The 5,459-nt window shown below is 43.9% G+C and overlaps 1 pseudogene; it reads right to left on the bottom strand.

The window, feature by feature from the left end:
• Positions 1–737: 737 nt before the first annotated feature.
• Positions 738–1,881, bottom strand: LOC144270724 (28S ribosomal RNA; annotated as a pseudogene).
• Between the last annotated feature and the right edge of the window lie 3,578 nt (positions 1,882–5,459).

Here is a 5,459-nt window from a genome sequence, read left to right as displayed (position 1 = left end):
GGGTTTACATTAAACTGTGACTGTTGCTAGTCAAATAATTCACTGTAAATTATTGAAAATGTAGACCTATTTTCCTGATTGTCAGCCAATTCTGGAAATACGTTCATTTGCCAAACAATTTGAGCCAGATTCAAAACTTGTTGAATTCAATAGGAATCTTTCCACTGAGTCAAATGGATTTAGGATCATGCCTATTTGAACAAATGTCTACTATGGATTGTTTACAATGTTCCTTTTGACTATTCTCTGATGGTGTGTGATTAGTCACCCAAGTCACATGGTATGGTTTCTGCTCCATGAATGGATTACAAAAACTTCTTAGTAATTATGTTCTGACTAAATATATTTTTGCTTTTGTTTGTAAAGACTCTTTATTGACATAAATATTATTGCTGTGTCAGGCAGAAAACCTGTCTGATTCATTGACGCTGCTGCCAGAAATGCTATTTCTGGAATAGCAGTGGTTAGTCCTGGTGGTTAGTTATCCCACACTTGGTCCCTCCTATAGCTAATACACACCCTATTTTGTGTAACTCTTTCAGTCGTCACCGCTGGAACTCAAACCTTTCACTCAACAAACAGTCATTGGCCTTTACTGAAGAAAGGCCAGACAAATAGCTTGAGTTCATGGTGGGCTATTAAGCTTTAACCACAATGCAATTCTCACAGGATTTGTGGGCAATCAGTTTCACTCTTGATTTCCTTTCATCTTCATCTTGTGTGGTAGATTGTGGGCAGAAGTGTGAATTTCCACAATAGATCATGACAGGTTTCAGAGTAGCAGCCGTGTTAGTCTGTATTCGCAAAAAGAAAAGGAGTACTAGTAGCACCTTAGAGACGAACCAATTTATTTGAGCATAAGCTTTCGTGAGCTACAGCTCACTTCATCGGATGCATTCACAAAGAAAAGAGAACTCTCCCCAGGGCTCCCGCTGGCTTCTCCAGGATCAGTTGTGTTACTGCACTGGATGCCTCGTGGTGCCCATCTCCGCCACTCCGGATTCGGGGATCTGAACTAGACTCCCTTTCGATCGGCTGAGGGCAACGGAGGCCATCGCCTGTCCCTTCGGAACAGCACTCGCCTATCTCTTAGGACCGACTGACCCATGTTCAACTGCTGTTCACACGGAACCCTTCTCCACTTCAGCCTTCAAAGTTCTCGTTTGAATATTTGCTACTACCACCAAGATCTGCACCTGCGGCGGCTCCACCTGGGCCCGTGCCCTAGGCTTCAAGGCACACCACAGCAGCCCTCCTACTCGTCGCAGCATAGCCCCCGTGGCTCTCATTGCCGGCGATGGCCAGGTATGGGCCCAATGCTCTAGTGCCATCCACTTTCAGGGCTAGTTGATTAGGCAGGTGAGTTGTTACACACTCCTTAGCGGATTCCAACTTCCGTGGCCACCGTCTTGCTGTCTATATCAACCAACACCTTTTCTGGGGTCTGAGCGTCGGCATCAGGCGCCTTAACCTGGCGTTCGGTTCATCCCGCAGCACTAGTTCTGCTTACCAAAAGTGGCCCACTAGGCACTCGCATTCCACACCAGCGAGCCGGGCTTCTTACCCATTTAAAGTCTGAGAATAGGTTGAGATCGTTTTGGCCCCAAGACCTCTAATGATTCGCTTTACCACATAAAACTGCAGAGACGGACGAGTGCCAGCTATCCTGAGGGAAACTTCGGAGGGAACCAGCTACTAGATGGTTCAATTAGTTTTTCGCCCCTATACCCAGGTCGGCTGACCGATTTGCATGTCAGAACCGCTACAGACCTCCACCAGAGGTTCCTCTGGCTTCACCCTGCCCAGGCATAATTCACCATCTCCACTGAATGCATCCGATAAAGTGAGCTGTGGCTCACGAAAGCTTATGCTCAAATTGGTTAGTCTCTAAGGTGCCACTAATACAATAGATCATGGTGTATGTTCAACAACTGTGCAAAGACAGCTGATGCTAAATGATCTTCCTGATTGGCAATTTATTAGGTCTTATCTAGATTAGGTTTGTTTGTCCTGGGATGACTACACTGAGTCCCTACTAGATATTTCCCTTATTTGGTAACGTGACTATAAGTTGTTAGTGCTTTTATAAATAATACTTTTTCTGCTTACTGTAAAGGGTTGTCATTGACAGCAATGGGATTCCAATGAAGTTACATGTTATATCCCACATTCCTGCCAAAAGTGTTCACCACAGCTCAAGGTATTGCAATGAATAGCAAGGGAATTAATTATGACCTGTCACCTCTAGTGATGTGTTGCCAATGTCTGAAATTTAATCGTTGGACTAACATTAGGTATGTACTCCAGAGATTCATGGAAACTATTTTTTTCTTTTTCGGTTGTTGTATTGAAGAAATTCTAATCTTTAAGTGCAGTATACCTAGAAAATGTTCATGTTTTAAAGTACTCCGCAAATGGTCACTTCCATTTGAAACAATCATACTGAATGGAGCAAATGGATGCCTGATAAGTGAAAGCATCCTTAAATTTCAGTGAAAGGAATCTGAAGAGGTATTAGATGGACTCTGTCTCTGTGGAAATAATTTTCAAGAGGGTAAAAGCAGGCCAGCAAAGCAAACTGAAAATGGTGTGATTACTGCTGTGGTACATGAAGTGAATGCTGGAAAGAAGTGTTCTTAGTTGTATCCAAGTTTCTGACGGTGGCTGGGTTGCCTGCCACTAGCTCAGCGGGGGTTCTGTTGAAACACACCGAGCCTGTCTCTGGTTCTACAACCACTTCTCTGCCAAGATTTCCCTGGGTCACTTCCTACCTGACTCTGTTTGCCATCTCTGCAGTCTCTCCCCTCTCTGTGGTGTCTCAAACCTGTATGCAGGGATCTGTCTCTGGTTGGTTGGTCTCCACGTCCTGGAATGCAGATAGTCCTCCCACAGGAGTCAGCAGCACACCTCCTTTCTCTCACCAGTGGTTAGCCTAGACTGAGCCACTCCGCTGCACTGGTGTGGGTTGATACAGCCCGTCACAGGGAGACAAAAGCTAAGTTATGGAATAAAGGATCAAGTGGTAGAGGCTCACAGATAGGTCTTGCAAAGTTGTTCCTCATGCATACTTATCACTGTGGTGGAGGTTCAGACAGCACTAAAGATGATGAAATGTGGAAGGCAGTGAGACTGCATGGTGTACCAACTGAGGCATTTAAGTGTAGGCCATGAGGGAATGGTGGTCATTTTTCAATGTAATTCTCTGGAAAATTGCCCAGCAAGTGACCAAAGAGCGCACTGGTCCCTACCTTCCACAGTAAAGGAGACGTGCAAGCATCCTAGAATCATAAAACTGAAAGGGACCTCTGTAGGTCATCTAGTCCAGGCCCCTGCACTCAAGGCAGGACTAAGTATTATCTAGACCAGTGCTCCTCAAGCTATCTGATGTGGGGGACTGGCAATTTTTTTTTCCAATGTGTGTGCAGACCAGCAGTCGATGGCTTGCAGACAGGCACCGGTCCACGGACCACCGCTTTGAGTAGCACTGATCTAGACCATCCCTGACAGGTGTTTGTCCAACCTTCTCTTAAAAATCCCCAATGATGGCAATTTATTCCAGTGCTTAGCCACTCTGACAGTTAGGAATATTTTCCCTAATGTCCAACCTAAATCACCCTTGCTGCAATTTAAGATTGTTGCTTCTTGTCCTATCCTCGGAGGTTAAGAACAATTTTTCTCCCTCCTCCTTGTAACAACCTTTTATGTACTCTGTCTTCTCTTCTCCAGACTAAACAAACCCAATTTTTTCAATCTTCCCTCATAGGTCACGTTTTCTAGACCTTTAATCATTTTTTGTTCTTCTCTGGACTTTCTCCAAGTTGTCCACATTTTTTCTGAAATGTGGCATCCAGAACTGGACACAATACTCCAGTTGAGGCCTGATCATCGCAGAGTAGAGCAGAAGAACTACTTCTTGTGTCTTGCTTACAATTCTCCTGCTAATACATCCCAAATTGATGTTTGCTTTTTTTTTTTGTTTTGCAGCAGCGTTACACTGACTCATATTTAGCTTGTGATCCACTATGACACCGCCTCCCCCCGCCCCGCCGATCCCTTTCCCCAGTACTCCTTCCTAGGCAGTCATTTCCCATTTTGTATGTGTTTTAACTGATTGTTCTTAAGTGTAGTACTTTGCATTTGTCCTTATTGAACTTCGTCCTATTTATTTCAGACCATTTCTCCAGTTTGTCCGGATCATTTTGAATTTTAATCTGATCCTCCAAAGCACTTGTAACCCCACCCAGCTTGATATCATCTGCAAACTTTAGAAGTGTACTCTCTCTATGCCATTATCTAAATCATTGATGAAGATATTGAAGGGAACTGTACCCAGAACTGATCCCTGCGAGACCCCATTCATTATGCCCTTCCAGCATGACTGTGAACCACAGATAACTACTTCTGAGAACAATTTTTCCAACCAGTTATGCACCCACCTTATAGTAGCTCATGTAGGTTGTATTTCCCTAGTTTATGAGAAAGTCATGCGAGACAGTATCCAAATCCTTAATAACATCAAGTTATACCATATCTATCGCCCCCCATCCCCACCCCATAAGGCTTGTTACTCTTGTCAACTATTAGGTTGGTTTGACGTGATTTGTTCTTGAAAATTCCATGCTGACTGTTACTTATCACCTCATTATCTTCTAGGTGTTTGCAAATTGATTTCTTAATGTAGCAATTATTGACCCATTATTGACCCATCCTGTTAATGAGTCACACATGAAATGGATGGAAAGAATTGTCAAGAAAAGACTTTTGCAAGAACATGGCGCATCAAGTAATTGACAGCCAATTTGGATTTATGCCAGGAAGGTCAACAATTTAAATAGCTTGGCTCAGCTCAGTGTTGAGCCATGATCAGCATGTAGATGTTAGGAGCTGCATGAATAGCACTTGGAATAAATGGAGGGAGTTGATTGGAATTCTTGTTAATTGGCTAGGCAGGCCACTACTACAACACAAACCTTCTAGCAGGTCGACAGCATGGGGGGCTAGTATTTGCCCTTAAGCTCCCCCACTATGGATTCACGCCCCCCCACCTTCCCAAATCTATCACTGGGGGTAATAATGACCCTCAAAATACTAGGAGGCAAATGTAAATGTACAAACAGAACAAGGTTTATTAAACAAAGGACCCCACAACCAATAACAGTGAACAAACAGTAAAGCACTTGGCTGCTAACAGACAAATAGGCCTGAAGCCAAAGACCCCAAACAATATAGGTTTTTTGGTAGGTATACAGTAAATCAAGAAAACTAATCCATCACCATGTCACTGATGGACAGGATCACATAAGGATTTAGGAATACGACCCAGGAACACATAGTTTCTGATTTCTTCTGCTGTTCCTATCAGGAACAGGTAAGTAGGTCTGGTCTTGTCTTGACTTCACATCTCAACTTGGATCGCACGCTAGGTACTGGACTGCCACTGAGGCAGACAGCGTGGAGTG

The sequence above is a fragment of the Eretmochelys imbricata genome, chromosome 9 (genome assembly GCF_965152235.1).
Source record: "Eretmochelys imbricata isolate rEreImb1 chromosome 9, rEreImb1.hap1, whole genome shotgun sequence".
Taxonomy (NCBI): Eukaryota; Metazoa; Chordata; order Testudines; family Cheloniidae; genus Eretmochelys; species Eretmochelys imbricata.
This window is presented reverse-complemented; position numbering and strand designations above follow the sequence as displayed.